This window comes from Equus caballus, chromosome 28 (assembly GCF_041296265.1).
Source record: "Equus caballus isolate H_3958 breed thoroughbred chromosome 28, TB-T2T, whole genome shotgun sequence".
Classification (NCBI taxonomy): Eukaryota; Metazoa; Chordata; class Mammalia; order Perissodactyla; family Equidae; genus Equus; species Equus caballus.
This window is the reverse complement of record NC_091711.1, coordinates 42,631,711-42,658,131: the sequence shown is the minus strand read 5'-3', so window position 1 is coordinate 42,658,131 and position 26,421 is coordinate 42,631,711. Positions and strand designations below refer to the sequence as shown.

The 26,421-nt window shown below is 38.8% G+C and overlaps 1 protein-coding gene across 6 annotated transcripts in view; it reads left to right on the top strand.

The window, feature by feature from the left end:
* Positions 1-26,421, top strand: part of MRTFA (myocardin related transcription factor A) — a 194,201-nt gene that overhangs the window by 55,001 nt on the left and 112,779 nt on the right. For 2 of the 6 annotated variants that reach the window (XM_070253670.1, XM_070253666.1), the window contains exon 1: positions 24,771-24,802. The exons of the other annotated variants lie outside the window; for them this stretch is intronic. The gene's annotated coding sequence lies outside the window, so the exon portion shown is untranslated. Of the gene's footprint in view, positions 1-24,770; positions 24,803-26,421 lie in introns of those variants that run through there. 6 annotated transcript variants of the gene reach the window in all.

Below are 26,421 nucleotides of genomic sequence, written 5' to 3'. Positions count from 1 at the left end.
ATTCAGTTTGCCAATATTTTGTTGAAGATTTTTGCATCTAAATTCATCAGTGATACTGGCCTGTAGTTTTCCTTCTTCATATTGTCCATGTCTGGTTTTGGTATCAGGGTGATGTTGGCCTCATAGAATGTGTTAGGAAGTGTTCCTTCTTCTTCAATTTTTTGGAATAGTTTGAGGAGGACAGGTACTAAATCTTCTTTGAGTGTTTGGTAGAATTCTCCAGAGAATCCATCTGGTCCTGGACTTTTGTTTTTTGGGAGGTTTTTTGATTACTGTTTCAATCTCTGTACTTGTGATTGGTCTATTCAGATTCTCTGTTTCTTCTTAATTCAGTTTTGGGAGGTTGTATGGGGCTAGGAATTCATCCATTTCTTCTAGGTTATCGAATTTTTGGGCATATAGTTTTTCATAGTGTTCTCTTATAATCCTTTGTATTTCTGCAGTATCTGTTATAATTTCTCCTCTTTCATTTCTAATTTTATTTATTTGAACCTTCTCTCTTTTTTTCTGGGTGCGTCTGGCTAAGAGTTTGTCAGTTTTGTTTATCTTCTCAAAGAGCCAGCTCTTAGTTTCATTGATCCTTTTTACTATTTTTTAGTCTCTGTTTCATTTATTTCTGCTCTGATTTTTATTATTTCCCTCTTTCTGCTGACTTTGGGCATTGTCTGTTCTTCTTCTAGCTCTGTTAGGTGCATTTTAAGATGATTTATTTGAGATTTTTCTTGTGTGTTGAGGTGAGCCTGTATTGCTATGAATTTCCCTCTTATGACTGGTTTTGCTGCATCCCATAAGAGTTGGTATGTTGTATTTTCATTTTCGTTTGTCTCCAGGTATTTTTTAATTTCCTCTTTGATATCTTCAGTGATCCAGTGGTTGTTCAATAGTGTGTTTTAGTCTCCACATATTTCTGACTTTCACAGTTTTGTTCTTGTGGTTGATTTCTAGCTTCATACCATTGTGGTCAGAAAAGATGGTTGGGATGATTTCAATCTTCTTGAATTTATTGAGGCTTGCCTTGTTACCCAATATATGGTCTATCTTAAGAGAATGTTCTATGGGCACTTGAGAAGAATGTATATTCTGCTGTTTTTGGATGGAATGCTCTATATATGTCTATTAAGTCCACCTGGTTGAGTATTTCATTTAAATCTACTATTTTCCTCTTCACTTTTTGTCTGGATGATCTGTCCATTGAAGTAAGTGGTGTGTTGAGGTCCCCTCCTATTATTGTGTTGCTGTTAATTTCTCCCTTTAGGTCTGTTAATGTTTACTTTATGTACGTTGTTGCCCCTGTTTTAGATGCATATATATTAATAAGTGTTATGTTCTCTTGGTGGAATGTCCCTTTTATCATTACATATTGCCCCTCTTTGTTTCTCATTGTCTTTTGTAACTTGAAGTCTGCTTTGTCTATAAAAGTATGGCACTACTAGCTTTCTTTTGTTGGCCATAGCTTGGAGTATTGTCTTCCATCCCTTCACTCTAAGCCTGTGTTTGTCTTTGGAGCTGAGGTGCATTTCCTGGAGGCATCGTATTGTTGAGTCTTGTTTTTGAATCCATCCAGCTACTCTGTGTCTTTTGATTGGAGAGTTCAGTCCATTTACATTTAGAGAGATTATTGTTGTATGAGGGCTTAATGGTGCCATTTTATCTCTTGTTTTCTGGTTGTTCTATGTTTCCACTGTTTCTCTTCCTTTGTGTTTCTGACTGCCATTTCATTTCGTTGGTTTTCTGAGAGGGGTTTCTCAGTTCTCTCTCTTTCTGTGAATTGTGGCTCTGCTCTGATTTTTTGTTTAGTGGTTACCGTGAGAATTGTATGAAAGATATTGGAGATGAGATAGTCCGTTTTCTTATAGCCTCTTATCTCCCTTAAACTAAGCAGGTTCCGTCCCTTTCCTCTCCCCTCTGAGTAGTTGCTGTTACACATTGTTGTTTTTAATTTTGTGAGTTTGTGGTTAAGTTGAAGCGTTTATCATTACTTTTGATGCTTTCTTTCCCTTTCTCTTTTAAGTTGTAACTGAATCTTTGCCTCCCTGTTTTCATAGAGAGCTGCAGGTTTCTGATCATGTCTGTCTATCTCTTTGCTCAGAGCTTTGTAGACCTTTGCCTTTTTGTTGCCGGTATGAGGGCATCTTTAATTATTCCTTGTAAGGGAGGTCTAGTGGTGATGAACTCCCTCAGCTTTTGTTTATCTGGGAAAGCTTTTATTTCTCCATCATATCTGAGGGAAAATTTTGCTGGATAGAGTATTCTTGGCTGAAAGTTTTTGTCTTTCAGTATTTTGAATATATGCATTCCCTCCTAGCCTGTAGGGTTTCTGCCGAGAAATCTGCTGAAAGCCGGATAGGGTTTCCTTTGTAGGTTATTTTCTTCTGCCTTGCTGCTCCTAATATTATTTCTTTCAAACTTTTGCCATTTTTACTATTATAAGCCTTGGAGAGGGTCTTTTAGCATTGATGAATTTGGGTGTTTGATTAGCTTCATTTATCTGTAAATCTGAAACCATCCCCATGTTTGGGAAGTTCTCAGCAATTATTTCTTTGAACAAGCTCTCTGCTCCTTTCTCCCTTTCTTCTCCTCTGGAATACCTATAATCCTTATGTTGTTTTTCCTAATTGGGTTGGATATTTTTCAAAGAATTGCTTCATTTCTTTAAACTCTTAGTTCTGTCTCCTCCTCCACCTGTAGAATTTCTACATTTTTATCCTCAAGAAGACTGATTCTTTCCTCCATAAGATCAATTCTATTTCTTAATTATTCTAGATTATTATTTATTTCATTGTTCTTCATATCCAGAATTTCTGCTTGATTTTTTTTTATAGTTTCAATCTCTTTGGTGAAGAGATTCATTTTATTGTTGAGTTCTTTGAATTGTCTTTCCATGTTTTCTTGTAAGTCATTGAGTTTCCTTGTGATGGCTATTTTGAGTTCTCTGTCATTTATATATGTCTGTATATTTCTGTGTCTTCAGTGTTGGTTTCTGGAGATTTGTCATTTTCCTTCTTGTCTGAATTGTTGCTGCAGTTTCTCATCATGTTTGATTAACTAGTCTTTTGTCGGGGAATTTGTGGTATTCTTAGGACACAGATTCCCCCTGTTACTGCTAGGGAGGAGCAGGAGCAGTGTTTCTGGCCTACCCTGTCGGCTGGAAGCTGTGGGGATATTATGGGTGCTTGCTGCAGCCTGGGATGTGCTTGTTCACCACTTGTGTGTACTGTCCTTGTCGGGTGGGGCTTCCTTACTATGCGAGGGCCACTCTTTGGTGCCTCAGGGGTACTCTGTGCTCCCCCTCTCCACCAGAAAGTGAACACCAGTAGGCTCAAAGCTGCCACGCCTATTCCTGCAGCCACCTGGGACACATTCCCTCTCTGGAGGCTCAGTTGCACTATAAGTACTTGCACGTGCGCCTGGGAAGTGTTTGCCCTAGCACAGAGATCTGCTGAGGTCTCTGGTTACGGTCTGTGGGGCCGCTGTGCTTGGCAAGCTGGGCTTCCTTGCTGGGACCTGAGCTATGGCTGCTCCTTGATGGCCCTGGGGCATGATGCGCTCCACCTCCCCACCAGGAAAGTGAATGTGCGTGGGTTCAAAGCTGCTGTGCCTATTCCCACAGCCATCTGGCCCCATTCCCTCTTTGGGAGCACAGGTGCACCCTGAGCATTCAGGCGTGCCTGGGAAGTGTTTGCTCCAGCATGGAAATCTGCTCAGGTCCCTGTTTATGATCCGCAGTCTGCAGGGCTGCTGTGTTTGGTGGATGGGGCTTCCTTGCTGGGACCCGAGCTGTGGCTGCTCCTTTATGGCTTAGGGGCGCGATGGGCACCCTCTCTCTGCCGGGAGAGTGACCACGATCACAGGCTGAGGGTTACTGCTTCCTCCTCTTACGGTTGCCCTGCTGCGTGTTCCTACTTTCCAGGCGCTTACACCAGGTTGGAAAGCATTTATGTGTGTGCACAGGACTACTGGAGAGAGCAGGGTGTGCTCACCTGTCTGTGCCACTTCCCTGGGGGCCAGTCCATCCACCCTCAGATGTATAGCTGCGTGTGTCTCTCAGGCGTCCTGTTGTGCTTTGTGGGCTTCCTCCATTGGTCAGTGAATGTCCCTTTAGTTGTAGTTGTAAAGGGGGAGAGATGAAGGGAACAGCTCACTCTGCTGTGTTGCTGACATCCCCTGGGTTTGGTATATTATCCTTTCACTTTTCTGTATTTTAAATTCTCTCATAACTAAAAATTTAAAAAGAAAAGTGAGAAAAAATCATACATTGGTTTAAAAAAATCAGTCAGCTTACACATTTTTCCTTAGATGTTTTCATATTTTCTGTCATAGGAATGATTCATGCTAATGGTCATGAACATTTGTGTTTGAAGAAGTGCAATGTAACTGCTATAGGTTACATCATATTTTTATTTTAAAGTCCTCACATCCATATTTTGGTATTTTTTTCCTTGATTGAAAAAATGCTTGATTAACACAATAATATTATACAGTAATATATTAGTTATTGGCATGATTGAGTTCTTATGAAAAGTGCATGGATTTTTATGTTTTGTAGTTAGGACTTGGCTTTTCCTCTCTGAGAGCACCTGTGCCTTTTGGTGGTGATGGGAAAATGCTGCCCAGAAAGGGTTGCAGTGCTCCCTTCAAGATGTTCTTTCACATACTTTGAGTCCAAGGAAGGCTGTAAACTACTATGATATTGGCAGGCACTTATGACATTGTTTGATGACTTAAAAGTTTATTGTTATTATTTTTAATAAACTTCTATTTATAATAAGAAAATGTATATTACCAGAGGGAAGTGTGCTTTTGAAGAGCTTCTTGGAGTAGCACTTCTTAGAACTGAACGATGGAGTGAGGATAGATGATGTAACATTTTAACTACTCATCTTAAACAAATCTTAGAGAAATAGCACAAGATACGTGTGCCTTGACGAGACTTGGGAATTCCTTAGTGTTTATCTTTTAGGTAGCAGACTCAGCTCTGGATAGTCTCCCTAATAATATCAGTTTCCTTTCTGTCATTCTCAGAGGAAAGGATATTACTAAGATCTCTTCTGTTTAGTATAGAGAAGGTTCCTTTCCTGGTTTTGTTTTTTTCCAAGAGATGATTTTTTGTATTTTAGATTGACTTTTAAGGTTAGACTTTCCCTAGAGCAGTGTTTTGTTTTTTATTTGTCTTGAATTGAGGTATAATTTGGCACATAATGTTATATTAGCTTCAATTCTACAGCATAATGATTTGGTGTTTATATATATTGCAAAATGATCACCACAGTTAGTCTAGTTGATGTCCATATGTTAATGTAACCATACGTAATTACAAATTTTTTTCTTGTGGTAAGAACTTTTAAAAAGATTTATGTTCTTAGTGATTTTCAAATATGCAACACAATATTTTTAACTGTAATCACCATGTTGTACATTACATTCCCATGACTTGTTTATTTTGTAACTAGTAGTTTGTACCTTTTTAAAATTCTTTTTGGGTGAGGAAAATTGGCCCTGAGCTAACATCTGTTGCCAATCCTTGTCTTTTTGCTTGAGGAAGATTGGCCCTGGGCTAACGTCCGTGCCAGTCTTCCTCTATTTTGTATGTGGGTCACTACCACAGCGTGACTTGGTGGGTGGTGTGGGTCCGCACCTTGGATCTGAACCCGTGAACCTGGGCTGCTGAAGCAGAACACGCCAAACTTGACCGCTGCCCACCGGGCTGGCCCCAGTGGAAGTTTGTACCTTTTGACCCTCTTCACCCATCTGCCTCGCATCACCCCTGCCTCTGGCAACCACCAGTCTGTTCTCTGTATTTATGAGCTCTTTTGTTTTTTAGATTCCACATATAAGTGAGGTTGTACTGTGTTGTCTTTCTCTGTCTGACTTTTTTCACTTAGCATAGTGCCCTCAAGGTCTGTCCATGTTGTTGCAAATGGCAAGATTTCCTTTTTTATGGCTGAATAATATTCCATTGTATATATATACACATACCATATTTTCTTTGTCTGTTTGTCCATCAGTGGACACTTAGGAGTTTCTGTGTCTTGGCTGTTGTAAATAATGCTGCAGTGAGTATGGGGTGCAAGTATCTTTTTGAGGTAGTGTTTTTGTTGTCTTTGGATAAATACCCAGAAATAGGATTGCTGGATGGTAGTTCTAGTTTTACTTTTTTGAGGAACCTCCATACTGTTTTCCATAGTGGCTGCACCAGTTTACATTCATATAAACAGTGCACAAAGGTTCACTTTTCTCCACATTCTTGCCAACACTTGTTATTTTTTGTCTTTTTGATAATGGGAGGTGATATCTCATTGTGGTTTTGATTTGTATTTCCATGATCATTAGTGATGTTGAGCACCTTTTCATGTACCTATTGGCCATCTGTATGTCTTCTTTGGAAAACTGTCTATTCAGATTCTCTGCCCACTTTTTAATTGGATTTTTTTTTGCTATTGACTTGAATTTTTCAAGTTCTCTCTATATGTTTTGGATCTTAACCTCTTATCATATACAGGTTTCCCTCACTAGCTGAAAGTAGAGTGTTCCTGTGAAACTTTTCATAAGCCAAAATGGCATAAAGTGAAGAAGCAATTACCATTAATTTACATGGGGAAAATTTTTGAGTGTTCCCAGACCCAAAAAATAACCTACCAAATCATACCAAATAGCACATAAAACCTAAAAATAACATTAACATGTAGTAAAATCAGGAATGATATGCTATGTAAAGTAGAAATAATGTGTGTAGAGTGTAGTTTTACTTACCAGTATCGGGAAGACAGTGAGCGCACTGGAAGGCTGAGAGGTGGTGTGGTGGTGTTGGTGTGTTAGGCTGAGTTGTTGGAGGTTGGAGTGATGGGAGATACAGGAGACTGGGGCGGAGGAGAGAGAGGAAGAGAGTCATCTGTTAGCATCTTATTGTCTGAATCCATCAGGGCGGCAGCTCACTAACGTCTACACCTTCTGTGTCTGCTGCCTCAATGTCAAAGACTGAGGTTTGTTGTCTGCTGTGGCTGGTGTGGTTGATGTGGAAGGGTTGAAATATGACAGTATGCTTGACTGCTTAGCCTCTGTAACAGCTTGCTGCAAAACAAAAGCTGAATGCTATTTCTGTAAAAGCGAAAATCCTCCTCGAATTTCAGTTAGCAGAAACAGGTACTAACGTAGATCTTTCATAAAAGCTGAAATGATGTAGCGAACTTTTGTATAGCAGGGGGAACCTGTATACGATTTGCAGTTATTTTCTCTCGTTCAGTAGGTTGTCTTTTCATTTTGTTGATGATTTCCTTTGCTTTGCAGACGCTTTTTAGTTCTGTATAGTCCCACTTCTTTATTTTTGCTTTTGTTACCTTCGCTTTTGGTGTCAAATCCAGAAAATCATCTTCAAAACTGATGTCAAGGGGCTTAGTGCCTCTGTTTTTTTTCTAGGAGTTCTGTGGTTTCTGGTCTTACATTTAAGTCTTTAATCTATTTTGAATTAATTTTTGTGTACGGTGTAAGATGGTCCAGTTTCATTCTTCTGCATGTGGCTGTCCAGTTTTCCCAACATTTAACAGACTGTCCTTTCCCCGTTGTTTGTTCTTGGCCCCTTTAGAGCAGTGTTTTTTGAACTGGGGTATGTGGATGGGGGTAAGGAGTGCTGTTGAAAAGATCGTGACCTCTAAGGAGTTTTTCAGGGTGGTATTTTAAAGAGATCAGATTTAGATTGAACTGGGATGGTCTTCTCTGTCTCGGCTCTTTCCTTTTCTGCCTAGCTTTTGAAGGCGTGTCAGAGATAGGTGGTACCCTGGAGTTGTTTAGAAGTGTTTACATGAACATGCCAGGTTTGAGGCCAGGGTGGTGTTTTATTTGTGTGTTTATTTTGCTACGTTTAGTCATTACCAATTAAAATGGTTAATGTCTGCCATGTGCATAGCATTCTTTAAAGATGTTTTCTCCCCCACTCCAAAATGAGGTCCTTCAAGTTGGGAACACGCTCATGTCAGGAATGTTTGGGCTTCTCAGCTATAGCCTTCTGTTCTCTTTAATGATCTTAATGGTGACAGAAAACAAACTACGTTAGTTAAATATTGGAGTTTTTTCCTAGTAGATGTTTTTGTATTTTAAAGATACACTTAACACATTGAAGGTAGGGATCTGGTGGAGTGCAAAGAAAAGTTGTGTAATCTTCCTAAACCCCACTTTTGAAATAATTTGAAGTTTAAGCCAAAATCTGATTTGGAAATATAGTTTTTCTTCTTCTTTTTTTTCCCTCCCCAAATCCCCCCAGCACTTATTTGTGTATTTTTAATTGTGGGTCCTCCTACTTGTGGCATGTGGGATGCCATCTCAACGTGGACTGATGAGTGGTGCCATGTCTGCACCCAGGATTCGAACTGGTGAAACCCTGGGCCGTAGAAGAGGAGCGTGTGAACTTAATCACTGGGCCACGGGGCTGGCCCCGTTTTTATTCTCAAAGGGGTAATCTAAGGTGTTTTAGATTCTCTTGAATTGTCCCATTGAAGGGTGGGGAAAGTAAGTTTATAGTATAAATGGAAAACTTTTATACCATAAGAGGTTTATCAGCATTCACCCAAAAGTTACTGAGACCAGTAACTTATCAGAGAGCACCTTGTTTGTTTTTTTTTTAAAATTACGTATATACATGTTGCCAGGATGCTGTATAAGAATGCTACAAAAGAATATCACTGGGGTATAATATATTTAAATTAGAAAAAAATTGTCTAAAAATAATATTTGTTGAATTCTTACTCTGTGTCAGCATTGTTATAAGTGCTTCTCATGTTTTAGCTCATTTAATTCTCACAATAACTCTGTGAGAGTTATTATTATCCCCGTAAGAGTTACGCATTAGCCTGAGGTCACACAGCCTAGAGTGTAGTGTAGGCAGGTAAAATCAGGCTCTTTGACTAAAATACTTATGCTCTTTGGGGCCGGCCTGGTGGTGCAGCCATTAAGTGCACACGTTCAGCTTCGGCGGCCCGGGGTTCACCGGTTCGGATCCCAGGTGTGGACATGGCACCGCTTGGCAAGCCATGCAATGGTAGGCATCCCACATATAAAGTAGAGGAAGGTGGACATGGATGTTAGCTCAGGGCCAGACTTCCTCAGCAAAAAGAGGAGGATTGCCAGAGGTAGCTCAGGGCTAGTCTTCCTCAAAGAAAAAAAAAAGAAAAAACCCAAAGAGGTAAAATACTTATACTCTTCATCACCATATTGGCTTAATAAAGTCACCATAGATTATTTATATCACCTGAATTTCAAATAGTTGAGGTATAGAGATATGCAGGCCATAAAAATGTTTTTGAATCAGAGGTGTGGCCCAATGTCTAGCATTTGCTGTACCATTTCCCTTTTTGCTGATACTCGTCTGGGAAGCAAATAATTTTTTAAAAGTTGGACTAATTTTAAAGAATATTTTTTCAGTTTAAAATTTACCCTAAGGTGAATATAATATTTTTGTGAAAAATATTTGAACATATTATGAATATATCCAAATCTAGCATTTAAATTTCATTTTAGAACTTTGACTTATATAGATCTGTATGGGGTAGCTAATTCAATGTGTTGATACTTGCATTGATGATGCAAAAGCAATGGTGGGTAAGTCTGCTGGCACCTTAGCATGAATTGAAGGAGTGGCACCAAACTGTCCTCAGAGCCATTGTATTTTTTTACTGCCGTGTACTTACAGGGGAAAAAAAAGTAGTTTCACTTACAAGTGTCCTTGATGCAGCAGTAAAACAATTAATTTTATTAAATTTGGACCCTGTAGTGTACATCTTTTTTGAAAAATTGGGGTATAAATTACACATAAAATTCATCTTTTAAAAGTGCACAATTCAGTAGTTTTTAGTATATTCACAAGGTTGTGCAACTATCACCACTATCCAATTCCAAAACATTTTCATCACGCCCCAAAAGATACCCTCTATCTATTGGCGGTTACTGCTCATTCTCCCCACCGACCCCCAGCACCAGGCAACCGCTAATCTACTTTCTGTCTCTATGGATTTTCCTATTCTGTATTATTCCATATAAATGAGTTTTGGTAGATTCCCTTGAATAAATACTTCTCTATTTGCTGTATACCTTTAGGACCATTTCTAGAGACTTTAAATTTTTTTTCAATAGCTTTCACCATAAAAATGGAATAATACATTATTTGGTCCTTTTGTATCTGGCTTCTTTCATTTAGCATGTTTTTGAGGTTCATCCATGTCATAGCAACTACTTCATTCCTTTTTTAAAAAAACTGTTGAACTATATTTTATTTCATATTCCCTAATGACTAATGATGTTGAGCATCTTTTCATGTGCTTATTGGCTATTTGTATACCTTCTTTAGAGAAGTGTATATTCAAGTCCTTTGCCCATTTTAAAATTGGGTTATTTGTCTTTTTATTGTTGAATTGTAAAGTGTTTTGTATATACTTTGTAAATATTTTATTCTTGTGGGTTTTCATTTTCACTTCTTTTTTCTTTCTTTCTTTCTTTTTTTTTTTGAGGAAGATTGGCCCTGAGCTAACATCTGTTGCCAATCTTCCTCTTTTTTTTTTTTTTTAAACATTTTATTTTTCCTTTTTCTCCCAAAGCCCCCTGGTACATAGTTGTGTATTTTTAGTTGTGAGTCCTTCTAGTTGTGGCATGTGGGATGCTGCCTCAGCTTGGCTTGATGAGTGGTGCTGTGTCTGTGCCCAGGATTCGAACTGGTGAAACCCTGGGCCACCGAAGCGGAGCGCGAGAACTTAACCACTTGGCCACAGTGCCAGCCCCTATCTTCCTCTTTTTTTTTTCTCCCCAAAGCCCCAGCACATAGTTGTGTATCCTAGTTGTAGGTCATTCTGGTTCTTCCTTGTGGGATGCCTCCACAGCATGGCTTGACGAGCAGTGCGTAGGTCCGTGCCCAGGATCCGAACTGGCAAACCCTGGGCCTCCAAAGTGGAGCATGTGAATTTAACCACTTGGCCATGGGGCTGGCCCCCAATCATTTTCAGTTCTTGATAGTATCGTTTGATGCACAAAATTTTAAGATTTTGATGGTACAGTTTATCTATTTTTTTCTTTGGTTGTGTTTTAGGTATCATATGTAAGAAACTATTGTGTAATTGAAGGTCATGAAGATTTACACCTCTGTTTTCTTGTAAGAATTTTATTTTTTAAGTCTTACATTTAGATCTTTGGTTCATCTTGAGTTAATGTGTATATATGGTGTGAAATAGGGGTCCAGCTTCATTCTTTTCTTTTTTTTTTTTTTTAAAGATTTTTTATTTTTTCCTTTTTCACCCCAAAGACCCCCAGTACATAGTTGTGTATTCTTTGTTGTGGATCCTTCTAGTTGTGGCATATGGGACGCTGCCTCAGCGTGGTTTGATGAGCAGTGCCATGTCTGCTCCCAGGATTTGAACCAACAAAACACTGGGCCGCCTGCAGCAGAGCACGTGAACTGAACCACTTGGCCACGGGGCCAGCCCCGCTTCATTCTTTTCGTGTGGACATCTAGTTGTCCCAGCATCATTTGTTGAAAAGATTATTCTTTCCCCCATTGATTTTCTTGGCATTAATTGTTCGTCAGTCTGATCCAGTTAGATTTGGGCTGGGGTAATGTGTTAGGCCAGTCTTTGCAGTTTGTTTTGACCCCAGAAGAGGCTCTTCTTAGCTGACTCTTTCCCTGGTTCTCATTAGCGAGCTACCTGGCCTATGCTTTAGCTTGTTGTTCTTGATTAAGAGGAACTGTTTTTCGAGAACCTCCTTAGGCCTGAATTTCCCTACAGTCTGTCTCAAATAAAGTCAGTTCTTTTGGAGCTTTCTTTTCTTGTGGACTGCCTCTCCCCCTGTACAAAATCTCTGAGTCATTACTCAGGACGTTGGCCAGGGTGGTAGCTTTTGGTCTTCTTGGCTTGGCTCTGCTGGCATGGAACCTTTGCCCTATGAGCTGGGGAGAATATGATTAGGGCCCCAGTATTCTTGGATTGCTGCAACTTGGGTAGAGTCTCTGCCCTGTGGATGGGGGTTGAGGGGGAAGAAGAGAGCCCGTGCTCTCCTGGTCCCATTCACCAGGAATTTAGCATCTTCAATTTGGAGTTGTAGGAGATGAGAAATGCTGGTGTCCTGCCCCTTCTGGTGATTGACTGGGAGCTGAGGAGAAAAGAAACACCTTTTTAGCCACACCCACCTGGAGTGAAGCTTCCCTCAGGCTGAGCTGTGGAGTAGATCATGGCTCAAATACCACAGGCCTTCACTGTTCTGAGTTTTAGTAGATTCTCTTGACTAATGTACTTCTTTATTTGTTGTACGCCTTTAGGACCATTTCCAGAGACTTAATTTGTTTTGCTAATCGTTTCACCAGCTTTGCTTATTTTCCAGGACGTTGTGTCCCTGGAGCCCCTCATGCTAAGATCCCAGAAGTGGAACTCTATAATTTACATATTGTAACACTCTAGTTGGGATTAATACCAACTTAATTTCAATAGTATACAATAACTTTGCTTCTGTATAGCTCTGTTCCCCTCCTTCCTTTTGCTGTTATTGTCACAAATTACATTTTTATACATTATGTGCTTATCAACCCAGATTTATAATTCTTGCTTTATGCAGTTATCTTTTCAGACAGGAGAAAAAAAAGAAACAAAAAGGCATTTATATTGCCTTTTGTATTTACCTCTGTAGTTGCCTTTATTGGTGCTTTTTATTTCTTCCCCTGGATTTGAGTTGTTCTTTAGTGTCTCCTCATTTCAAATTGAAGGACCCCTCTTAGTATTTGTTGTAAGGCAGCTCTGCTAGCAACAAATTCTCTCATTTTGTTTTTCTCAGAATGTCTTATTTTTTCCTTCATTTTTGAAGGATAATTTTGCTTGATAGAGAATCCTTGGTTGACAGGCTTTTTTTCTTTCAGTATTTTGAATATGTCATTCCACTGCCTTCTGGCTTCTGATGAGAAATCAGCTGTTAATTTGTGTTGAGGATCCCTTGTACATGATGAGTCACTTTTTTCTTGCTGCTTTCAAGATTTTCTTTTTGTCTTTTTATAGTTTGATTATGATGTGTCTAGGTGTGGATCTCTTTTATTTTACCCTATTTGGAGTTTATTGACCTTCTTGAATGTATAGATTGTTTTTCATCAAATTTCGGGTGTTTTCAGCTATTACTTCTTCAAATATTCTTTCTTCCCCTTCTTTCTCTCTTCTCCTTCTAGGACTCATTATGCATATGTTGGTGTTCTTCGCAGTGTCCCATAGGTCTCTGAGGGTCACTATCATTTTTCTTTATTATTTTTTCTTTCATTTCCTCAGATTGGATAACCTCAATTGATTGATCTTCAAGTTCACTGACTTTTTCTTCTGCGTGCTCATATCTGCTTGAATTCCTCTAGTGAATATTTCATTTGTTATTGTACTTTTTCAGAATTTCTGTTTGGTTCTTTTTTATAATTTCTGTCTTTTCATTGATATTCTCTATTTGGTGAGACATCATTCTCATACTTTCCTTTAGTTTTTTAGACATTGTTTCCTTTAGCTCTTTGAACATATTTGAAACAGTGATTTAAGATCTTTGCAATAGGTGTAAATCCAAAGTCTGGGCTTCCTCAGGGATAGTTTCTTTTTGCTGTCTTCAGCATGTATTTTTTACCGTATATTCTGAAATGACTGCTCAAGCTTCAGCCAATATAGTCTGTATTCCAGCCAGCAGAAAGGAGAAAGGACTGAAGACATGCTTACTCCTTTTAACTATACTTCTGCAAGTTGTATATGATACTTTTGCATATAGCCCATTGGCCAGAATGTTATCATATGATTACACCTAGTTTCAAGGGAGCCTGGGAATTGTAGTCATTAATCTGTGTTGCCATTTGCCTGTCTTTTATTACTAAGAAAGAGGAGCAGAATGGATTTAGGGATATAATTAGGATTTTGTTTTTTTACTGTTGTTCACCCCTTTGGTTGTTCTAATATACATACCCACCCTTCTTTCCACACACATAACATATTCGCCTCATCCCTAGAGAGACTACTTCAATGTTTCATTTAGTTACTGCAATCAGCTCAAATCCCAGGATGTCTAAGTAATGTGTAGTTTTCTCTGTCAGGTATGGTTCTGGGCCTGTGAACTAAAAGACAAGGTAACTGCTCCTGAAACAATTAGTGTACAATAGATGTAATAGAAATAGGATGATAGCAATAAAAAATTACCATTCAGAAAAGAGGAGAACTAATAATCTATAAAAGGCACTCGCCAGTAGCAATTATTAAATTCTCTGTAGGAAATTTGAAGACTTTCTCTCCTGACAGGGGAATAAATTTGTGGGTTAAGCATTGTTTTAAGCCTAATGACTTGGTCTTTTACTTACTTCTGTGCCTAGCCCATCTCCACCCCCCATTAACTTACTGACAATTACGGTGAGGCTATCTGAAGCAGCTGGCTTGTGTGAGAAGGCAACCCTAAGGCTCCCCACCCCCGTTTTGTTCTGGCACTTGGGTTCATCGCCTTCATATGGCAGAGCTCCAGTCTTATCTCCACTTGGCAGCCACTGCTTTTAACTGCACCACTTTGGAGTACAGAGTGGTTTGCTTTTTCTGCTCTGTAAGGCCCCAAAGTAAGAGGCTTTTAGTCAACTTAGATTGCAGGCCACAGGAAAGAGTGTACCTTCCTTAGGAAAGATGTATTCCTCTATATCTCTGCTTACTGACTGACTAGCTCTAGTCTGAGTTTTACTTCTCTGGTATAATTTTGTTGAAAGTTACAAGAAGCAGCCAAAACATACAATATTCTGAATCTTTCCTACTGTTTCCCTTAAAGCTATAGCATCCCAATATAATCAGGCAGTGGTTTAAGCAGATGTTTTGCCACTGCATAACAATGATTGCTAGCTTTTCATTCTTCTGTTTCTTAGTGCTCACCACTTACCACTTTATTAAGCCATTGCCACATATGTTATGCTCTTTCTCATGAAGCATCCTACTCCTGGCACCAAATTCTGTATTAGGATTATGTTCAATCATTTGTGACCAAAAAAAAGTAAAATAATAGTGGCTTTAAATATAATATAAGTTTATTTTTCTCTTACATAAAATAAGTCCTGAGATAGGTAACTCAGGGCTGCTGTAGTGCTCCACAATGTCAAGGAACCAGTTTCTTTGTATTTTTGTTGCCTTGCCATTCTCAACATGTGGCTTCTTCCTCGTAGTCTAAGATGGCTGCTTGAACTCCAGCACATTATTCACATTCCAGCCAGCAGGAAGGAGGAGGCTCCAAAGAATAATGTATCCAGTTCCTTTAAGGACGTTTTCTGGAAATCACACTTAATACTTTTACTCATGTCCCATTGGTTTGAACTCAATCACATGGCCACGCCTAGCTGCAAGAGAGGCTGCAAAAGGCAGTCTTCATTCTGGCACACACTTAGCTAAAGCTCAGGTGTTCTGTTCCTAAGGAAGAAAGGGATAGTGGATATTGGGCAACAACCTCCAGTGCCTGCCACGGCCCAGGTGAGGTTCTTTTACTTCCTACTTAGTGGTAGTCTTTGCTCATAATTCTCTTCCCGTTTGTTCTTTTTTTATGCCATCTAAGACTTCTGAGTTACTGCGTTTAGATGCTTTCTTCTCTTTTAGATATAGATCACCAATGTGCTGCTTTTCTCCTAGACTGATTTAGAACCTTTCTATTTTAAGATATGCCACCAAGAAGACACTTGAAGATTTTCATGCTGGTGTACATTTTACCTTTTCTTTTTTTGCTCATCCATGTCATGCTTGTTGCCTACACAGAGCCCTTCAAAATGCACTGCCCTGACTGGGGCTGCTCTGTGTCTTAGCATTTTATAAATTCTACAGCAATTGCTTTTATTTTCTCTCTCTCTCTTTTTTTTTTCTTTTTGAGGAAGATTAGCCCTGAGCTAACTACTGCCAATCCTCCTCTTTTTGCTGAGGAAGACTGGCCCTGAGCTAACATCTATGCCCATCTTCCTCTTCTTTATAAGTGGGACACCTACCACAGCATGGCTTTTGCCAAGCGGTGCCATGTCCGCACGCAGGATCAGAACTGGTGAACCCTGGGCTGCCAAGAAGCAGAACGTGCAAACTTAACCACTGCGCCACCAGGCCGGCCCCTACAGCAATTGCTTATAGATGTGGTTGTAATGAGGAAACTCCCACAGTGCTTTGGAGAACACTTTTTTTGTGTTTTTTGCTTTGTTTGGGAAACAGATTTCTTTGCTTCTACTCTCTCTTTCCTCTTTATTTTAAAGCTTTAAATATACTTGAACTGAAGTTAAAATTGTATTTACTAATGTCTGTTACATTTTACTCCCTCGGAAATTCTCAGCACCTTTTTAGAATATTAATAAGTTGAGAGTAATACTATTTGAAGTACGAGGCTGTCAGAGGGAAGAATAATGAGCCATGACTTAGGAGTTGTTTTTATTTAAATTGCTGAGATTTATTATGTTTCTAGATATTCTACCTTGATTGAAGCTTTACTGACCATGAGAAACTGAAAATGCTTTTTTCTTTTTAAGGATTGGCACCTGAGCTAACAACTGTTGCCAGTCTTTTTTTTTTTCTTCTGCTTTTTCTCCCCATATCCCCCCACTACATAGTTGTATATTTTAGTTGTGGGTCCTTCTAGTTGTGGCATGTGGGCTGCCTCTTCAACGTGGCCAGACGAGCGGCACCATAGCCGCACCCAGAATCTGAACCAGTGAAACCCTCGGCCGCCGAAGCAGAGTGCGTGAACTTACCCACTTGGCCATGGAGCTGGCTCCCTGAAAATGCATTTTTAAACACAAACTCTGAACTGTATGCTGTGAAGGTAACGTGAAGAGCCAGTGTTTTTGTGTGGTAACTGATCTTGCCAGAGTAGATTTGTTTAATTAATGTTAGCTTTTATAATTAGGATGTAATCATAAGAGTAATTGATGAGTATGCTGGTGATATACTGTGGTGTTTCAGCTCTAATGTTGCAGTGCTGTTGTGGTTCTGTATGTTGTCCTGAGAGTCCTTCTTTGTAGCACCACTAGGTGTCTAGGAGCTGTATGTAGCCTGGCTTCTGCTTGACTCAACAGACACTAGTCTTTGAACATACGTTTTCTGAGTGTGGGTTGCTATATTTGGATGTTCCCACAAAGTTGCCACAGTTTCTGGATTTTTTTTCTTTTGTTTTTTTTTAATGGCAAGATCTTTCATTCACAGTGTTTTAAAATATTTGGTCAAGAATTTAGGAAAATATTCATAACTGCTCTAAAGAGGGAGCGTATTCTTAAGATATGGGGAAAGAGCTCATTGGGAAACCTAAGGATATGAGGCTCTGGCACTGGAAAATAGAGCTGCTCTTCAAATGCTCCATTGTAGTGTAGAAACAAAGCCCAGTACTGTAAACGTCTTCCCTTTCCCCGACTGCTGCCTGTCTTCGTCCTAGGTGAGGTTTGTCTCAACAAGTTTTTCATTCCAAAGTTAGTATGTTAAAAAATAACTAGTCTTTTTCATATTATTCATACCTGAACAAGATCACAATGGCAGATTTTCTATATTGTGGCCTGGCACCATTTCAGGTTCTGGCTTACTGGAGGGTAAGGTTTTGGTCTAAGAGTGGAAGAGCCTGAAGAATTCCTTACTTGAAGATTTGTCTCATGATGGATTACATGATTTTGTAGGTGAATATGCAAAATATGTTCAGATCATATTAAAATTTATTCAGGTCTTTTATACATAGCATGTGAACTTCTAAACATCCAACATTCTTTCTTTTAGAGAAGAGATCTCTAAAAAGACAAATAGAATTCCACATTTAAAAATTGGAATGCATTGAACACCACAGAAGAGGGATTAGGAATCATAAGAAAAGCATATCTGTAGTGTTTGTGGGCATGAATATAGTTCAAGGAATGTAACAAAGTCATCTTGCCAAAATAGCCCTCTTGCTTTATATTTCAAGCAGCCTTTTCTTGGAGGGGAGGATTTAGGGTAAGAGTTAAGGCAAATTGTCAAATTTCTGTTAAATGTTTGCAACAAAGTACCACTTTGTAGTTAAACTCTCTGTTCTTTTCAGAATAACTTCTCACAAGACCAAGATAACAGGATAGGCGCTGGCCTCGTGGCTGAGTGGTTAATTAAGTTTGTGCGCTCTGCTTCAGTGGCCCGGGGTTTCGCTGGTTCGGATCCTGGCTGCGGACATGGGACCGCTCATCAGGCCACGGTGAGGCGGCGTCCCACATGCCACAACTAGAAGGACCCACAACTAAAAATAAACAACTATGTACCAGGGGACTTTGGGGAGAAAAAAGAAAAATAAAATCTTAAAAAAAAAAAAGATAGGACAGAGAATAACTCTAAATTTTTATTCAGAGTGACTTACTCAAGGTCATATGACCAAACTCAGTGATATGTCGTATTAAGATTCAGGTCCTATATCATAACTTTTCCCCAAAGTAATGTGATTGTAACTGTTACTAGGGGGCCAGGCAGAATGACAAAAACTCAGTCAGGTGGCAGGTAAGGTGAACAAGTTCCCCTGCAATCCCTTCTCTACACAGCTGCCAAAGTGATCTTTTAAAAACATGCATCAGATCATATCACTCCATTGCTTAAAACCTGCATCCAGTTTTTTGTATATACTTCTCCCCTCCTGCTCTGCTCTCTGGCCACGCTGGTCATTCAGTTCCTTGAAGATGCCAAGCTCATTCCCACCTCATGGCCTTTGAACTTGGACATGCTGTTTTCTCTGCATGGCTGGCTGCTTCTTGTCAAAGTCAGGTAGAGTCAGATTGTGTAGTGGTTAGGGGGTTGAGTTGTGAAACCTGATTGCCTGCATTCAAGTTATTATCCTCTCAGTGCCTCATTTCCCCAACTGTAAAAAATTCAATAATGTAAGTAAATAGCTCTTAGTGTTGTGAAGACTGAATACATACATATAAAGTGCCTGACTTACAGTAAGTGCTCATTGAATGTTGGTTATTATTTCATGTCTCAGCTCAGATATCACCTCCCAATGAGATCTTTCTTGACTATTTAATTTAAATTAGCCACTCTGCCCCACACACATAATACTTAAAGTTATCTGAAATTATTGTATATTTATTTACTTTTATTTTTATGTCTCTCCTACTAGAATGTAAGCTCCATGAAAGCAGGGATATTTTCTGTCTGTTGCACTCCCAGTGCCCAGAACGGTGCCTGATCAATACATATTTGTTGTGTGAATTAATGGAAGTCAGGTCCACCCTACAAGATCTTCTTAGATGACGTAAGATTGAAAGGCAGTTTGTGTCACTCAGTTAAGGGAAGATGTTCCCATGAGTCCCCAACACCATTAGGTTATGTTCTAAACTATGGATATCTGGCAGGAGCTTGATGAGAATGGTGTAGAGATAATCAATAGAAAAGTAATTGAGCCTGGGGATAAAATACATATTTTACTTTTCTTCTGTTTTTGTTTATTTCTGCAGCTTCCAGCTGGTAAGTTCATGTCCTTTTATATAAGCCCTAGCTTACTTGTGTCTTTAAGTTTGGGGACAGCTGGTTGCCCCTCAGCATTATAAAGTTACAGCTTTATTGAGCTTCTAAAATAGCGTGAGTAGAAAGTACAGATACGTAATTAAATACTCAGCTGTATATGATAATTTTAGGAGTAAGAGAGATGGTCTAAGACCCAAAGTAGGCGGTCTGAGACTAGGAATTCCTGAGTTATCAACAGAGTCAGGTTTGGTAGCAGTTTCTCATTCCCTTATATCTATACCTCTGCATCTTTTTCTTACTGTTGTTCTCTTCCTATTCTTGTACTCTTTTTGTTTCTATCATTCTACCTTCATTTCCATGTTTTCTTTCTTATGTACCTAATGGAAACTCAGATGACATTTCTGTTATTTGGCTTTGGCTCCTGGACCCAATATCCAAAATCAAATACATCATCCCCTCAGATAAAATTCCTTCTCCTTTCTTCCCTGTTTCTCTTAGCAGAATCACTGTGCTAGCAGTCACTCTGGCTTAAAACCATGGAGTCATTTTTGACATCTCTCTTTCCTTCATCCTCCACAACCAAACACAGACACATCCTATCACGTATAAATTCTGTCTCATTCATTCAACGTTAATTCAACAAAGATTTGCCTTCTTGCTCTGTGCGAGGTATGATTCTGTGCTATGTGGCAGTCCCCTTTCTACTTTTAACTACCCAAATTCAGGATCTCAACATGTTATACTTTGCCTAATGAATTAGTTTTGTAACTTTTTTCCCAACCTCATACTCCTTTTTTCTAATCCAGTATTTACTCCACTACCAGACTAAGTCTCTAAAACATGGTTTGGTCATGTCACTCTCTGCTTCCTAGAGCTAAACTCAGCTTGCTGTTCCAAGCACTTCTCATGTAACTTGTACTTTTTTTTTTTTTTTTTTTTAAGATTTTATTTTTTCCTTTTTCTCCCCAAAGCCCCCCGGTACATAGTTGTGTATTCTTCGTTGTGGGTTCTTCTAGTTGTGGCATGTGGGACGCTGCCTCAGCGTGGTCTGATGAGCAGTGCCATGTCCGCGCCCAGGATTCGAACTAACGAAACACTGGGCCGCCTGCAGCGGAGCGTGCGAACTTAACCACTTGGCCACGGGGCCAGCCCCCAAGCTTGTACTTTGAACCATGTGATCTGCCAAACTGGATTGCCCTTTTAGAACATACTCTGCATTTTCTTACATCCATGTTTTTGTTCATGCTATTCTGTCTCCTGGAAGAGTATAAGCTCCCTGAGGGCAGGAACTTTTGTTTTATTCACTGTAGTGTCTCCAGCACGCTGTCGATGAAAATAATCCATAACCAATCTATAAATGAAAATTTGGGTGAGTTTATTCTGAGCTAAAATATGAGGACCATGGCCCAAAGGAAGAAATGGCACCGAAGAAGTAGGGTGCACAGAGTGGTTATATACCCCCAAACAGGATGTTTCGCATGATTGAAATGTCCCTTTTACAATAGTCCCGAGACAGCGATTGGTGGACACAGCAGGTAGGTCTCCTGTCTCAGTGAACACAGCAGGGTGGCAGGTCTGTTGTCTTAAGCTGGGTGGTCACAGGTGAGCTGGGTGGTCAAAGGGGAGTGCAGCAATCAGTTCCTAGCCTAAGGAAAGATGCTTATCCTTAAGGAAATGCCAGTCTAGGGGAAGTTGCACCTTTATCTTAAGGCCATTTGTTTTTGCCATAGGAAATGTATAAAGCAGATATACAATGCGTGCTCAATGGGCACGGTCAGGACCTTTTGGAAAAAAACAAAGTCAGGCCGAATTAGGTTTACACCAAATGGCTTCCTCATATACTCCAATATATCCCATTGCTTGCCATTTCTATTTGTCAACCCAGAACAATACCTTACATGTAGTCGGTACTCAATGCATATTTATTGAAAGAATGAATGGAAAATAAGTGAATTCTGTCAGTCTTATCCATTTTTTATGACTGTTCTCTAATATTATTTCCTTTCTTGGAAAGTCTTTTCTGATCTTCTATATGTTTCTATTTTAATGTAAATACCTACCTGTGACAGACCTTCTTCCCTCTTTTTTTCTGTATCAGTACTGACTTTGATTGTGTATGTGATATGGTTGCTGTGAAGTTAATATAATCAGTAAATTTTACAAATATTTATGGAGTCCCTATTGTGTCAAGTATTGTATCTAGGTATTTGAGTCAAAAAGACAGTAGAACAGAATTCCATTCCTCAATGAACTTATTTAGTGGAGGATCAATCCGTTATAATAGTAGTAAAAAGAAGCAGTGAGAAAAGCAAGCCTGGGATCTTCTGGAAGCACAGCCTGTTGGAAGGGGATGGATAATAGAGAGAAAGGAGTAGGCTGGAGAAGAGGGAATTCTAGGCAGTCACAGGTACAGAGCCGCGTAACAGGTGCATGTACATATGATTGGAGTAGAGGGTACGTAAAGGAGAGCGGTGAGAAATGAAGCCTGGTTCTGTTGTAATTGAAGAGGCGGTGTCATATTGTTACCATGATCTATTTTGTTGGGAGAAGAGGAGAAACTTGGATGGCTGATTCCCTGCAGAATGATCAGAAAGAGTTGAAAACCTAAAGTGAACAAAGGCCATAGATCCATGGAGCTTCCTGGGAAAGACTACTTGGGTGGTAAAATTTTTGTTACTTTCCAAATGTCTTCACATTTGGATAGTGAGGCTATATAAACAATTCTTGTTTGAAAATAATTTTTTCCTCAGAAATTGAAGGCATACTCTACTATCTCAGTTTCCAATATTGATGTTAAGAAGTCTGATGTCATTTATCATATCTCACAATTTTGTGGGTAAGGAATATGGGGAGGGCTTAGCTTGGGCATTCTTCTGCTTCACATGGTGTTGAGTCCACATGTTGGCATTCGGCAAGTGACCGGACTTGTCTCAAAGGTCCAAGAGTACACATGCCTGACACCTTGGTGGGGATGTCTGGAAGGCTAGTCTCAGCTGGATCCCTCTTCTTTTTGGTATAGTCTTGAGACCTCTTTTTATGGTCTCTGCAGCAGAGTAGTTGGACTTCTTATATGGGGACACAGGGCTGCAGGAGACCAAGGTAAAAGCTGCCATTCCTCTTAAAGTCTAGACTCGGAACTGTACTCCATTGGTCAAGGCAGTCACAGGCCAGCTCAGATTCAAGGGGAGGGAAAACAGACCTCACCTATCAGTGGGAGAAGTGTCGGAGAATTTGCAGCCATCTTTAATCTGCCACACCACTCTTCCATGTGCTTTCCATTGTTTTGAGGTAACTTTTATATTTTTTTTGTTTCTTATACTTCCTGGTTTTGGATGATTTCTAAGAGGAAGGAGGAACAGAAAGGCCTTTTCTTTGCTATCTCTAGAAGTCTGAGTAGTTCTTAAGACATCTGAAGATGATGGGTGGTAGTGACAGAGACAAGGGCAGCTAGTTAGCCAAGACTTGATGTTTTCCTCATCTTCTACTATAGGACCTAGGACAGTACCTAGTACATGATATAGTAGGCTCTCAAAAAATACTTGTTCCAAAATTCCTTCGTGTCAAATTTTATATTTATGTCTGCTTAGAGTTTTAAAGATTTTGGTTTATCTACTAAATTGAAGATAAATCAAGGAAAATAAAAGTAAAAATCTGTCCAGCTGAAAGAGAGTTCATTAATTGATTAAAAACAATTTTTGTACAGAGAAAACTTTTTTCAGAAGAACCATACTATTTGATTGTATGAAACTAACTCTTTGTCATGAGTCATAATAAAGAATCCTTCTAGTATATGCTTTTAGAGTTATCAGCTGTCTGCCTGAGCTCTTCCATTTCTCTAACACATTTTGTGCTGTTGCTTCTGGTTACATATGCCACTCGGCACCAGGAGAAGGCATGCAGCCCAAAAAGCGGGTGGAGTGGAGAAAAGATGAGGCGGAATCAGACCAGCAAGAGAGGGAAACAGATGGGTTGTGGGAGATGACCCTGCCCCCATGTTGTTTTTGTTCTGGCTGCTACTGATCATATGCAAATTAGCAGCCAAGAAATTGGAGTTGGTGATCTTATGATGACCCTGCCCCCATGTTGTTTTTGTTCTGGCTGCTACTGATCATATGCAAATTAGCAGCCAAGAAATTGGAGTTGGTGATCTTATGATGAAAACAAAAGTTTGATCTTGGACTCAGTCGAGTTATAAATTTACAACACTAAAACATTACGCAGATTTTTTCTTTTCATTATTTTTTAATTACTTTCCTTTGAGACATTTCAGAAAGTATTTTGAAACTTTTTAATTTTTCTAATTACTATGATACAGATAATCTGAGATATTACTTTTTAGGTTTTCGTTTTCATGCAAGTTTTACAGTAAGTAAAATTTTCGGGGTATTCAGGAATTGGTAAAGGAGACTTAATCCATGATGGCAGTATTTCAGCATTTTTGCATCTTATCTCTAGTTTGTCGGAGTTTACCAGGACTTCCTTCTGTGGGCTATTTAAAAATGAGTAGGGGGCCGACCTGGTGGCATGGTGGTTAAGTTCACGTGCTCCGCTTCAGTGGCCAGGGGTTTGCAGGTTCGGATCCTGGGCACTGCTAGTACCTAGCACTGCTCATCTAGCCATGCTGTGGTGGCATCCCACATAAAATAGAGGAAGATTGGCACAGATGTTATAGCTCAGGGACAATCTTCCTCTCACACACACACAGAAATGAGTAGAAAGTAGTGTGTTTGCTAGAGAAAGAAATCTTCTCAATGTATATATTTTATGCTAAATATTCTCTTCTTTTGTCAGTGCTTGTACTTGACTTTTGTTTGGCTTATTTTCTAAGTTCAAGATTAAGGAAACCTTGCTTTATCTCTTACCAAGTCTTCACTTGGTTCTATAGAGGAATCTTATCTTTTAAAAAAATATTTTAAGAATGTTATCAAAACATACACAGATGTAGAGAGAATAATAGTATAATGAATCTCTGTATATCCAATACTCAGCTTCAACAGTTATCAATATTCTCCCACTCTTGTTTCATCTATGCCCCACTTCCCCCATGATTTTTGTGGAAGAATTTAATTGTAATACAGTTTAATACTAGCATTTTTAAAGGATATATTCTGAAACGTTTTCAATATCTCTGAATTAACAAATACCAGCATAGCGTATAATTTACTTAATAAAAATATGCGGTAAAGTATATACATAAAAATTTTAAGTGATCTCTTCAAGCCCTTAACGATCCTGTAAATCTGGAACTTAATCAGTTACTAAGCTATTAAAATAAAATCTGTGAAACACTCACTAAAACAGATTTTCAAATTGTTTGTTCTTTCATTCCAGGCAGTGGCAGGCACAATCATGGTCCAAGTCACTACACGGTTTGCTACTCCTTTCTTTAATCTATTGAAATTGTATATGTTCTAAGAAACATGACTTTTTAAACTTCTTTATTTTCTCTTCATGCCTAGCACTAGACTTGGGTTGACTTTCTTTGGGGGCCCATTTTCCACAGTTTCTTTAAAAAAAAAAAAATCATTTTCTAGAAGTACTGGTTATGTGCGTGTTAAGTGCTTACCAGAATTACAGACCTGCAGTTTAACTTCATGGTTCATTAGAAAAATCATGATATCATGTGATGGATTTTTATTGTCTCTTGGGAGCAGAAACACATGTGAAAGTTGGGTCTCTGAATCTCAGCAATAATAATAATTATCTAATTCAAAATAATAGGAAGGTTGTTCTGAATTGTGAAAGTTAAAGAACATTTAAAGAATAGTTAATTTATTCTTTCAAGCTCGGTGAATAATATGAGTTAGCTTAGTAAATTATTTTTTTAGGCAGAGATCTTGCCAGGCCATTTAAAATTATCGTGGTAAAAATATATAACGTTAAATTTACCATCTTAACCATTTTTAAGTGTGCAGCTCAGTAGTGTTAAGCTTGTTCACATTGTTGTACAACAGATCTCTAGAACTTTTTCATCTTGCAAAACTAAAAGTCTATACCCAGTAAACGCTATTGCCAGGCCTTTTTAGTGAAACAGTAATTGATTTGAAATGAGAAATATTCATTTACATATTAACATTGACTGTGTTAATCTGTTTTGTAAAGAATTATACATTATGAAGGAATATTTTAATTTTTCTCTTAATCTGGTAAACACTATAAAATTGCTGGCACTCTTTTATTCTACCACCCCTCCCCCAAGTAGCATAAAATTTTACTTAATCTCAGGCTCAGTTATAGTATGACGGATATTAGTTAAGTCTGAAATAATGGGATTTTGCTGTTTGATTAAGAACTTTTTATGTGAAACTGATTCTAGGCCAGCAGTTTAACTGGAGTACTTAAATGGAATGAGGCTTGCTCGTTCCTGTATTTGACTGCCAAATATTGTTCTTAGTGCTACTGTATCTTTCTTGCAGTCTTCTTTATATCATTCAGATTTTTCTCAAGACCTGCCAGTGTTGGTCCTCAGATTATTTTTAGGTATCTTTCATTTGCTTCTTTCTTTGTTCAGACAACAAGTATTTATTGAGTGCCTGTTAATATGCAAATATATTTGCAGTGTCTATCTACTGCATACACAGTTGTTACCATCTCAGTTAAATTTCTCAATTTTCTCATGAGAGGTATGAAATCGTATAATCCATAATAATGTAACACCTGGTTTTTTAGTTTAATGAGGCATAATTGATGTATAGCACTGTATAATTTTGAGGTGTGCAGCATAATATGAAATGATTACATATAGTGTGAAATGCTTACCACAATAAGGTTAGTTAACATGCATCATCTCATATAGATTAAAAAAGAGAAAAAAAATTTTTTCCTTGTGATGAAAATTCTTAGGATTTACTCACTTAACAACTTCAAATATTCTGTACAGCAGTTTTAACTATAGTCATCATGTTGTACATTACATCCCCAGTACTTATTTATCTTATAACTAAAAGTTTGTGCCTTTTGACTACCTTCATCCAATTCCCTCACCCTC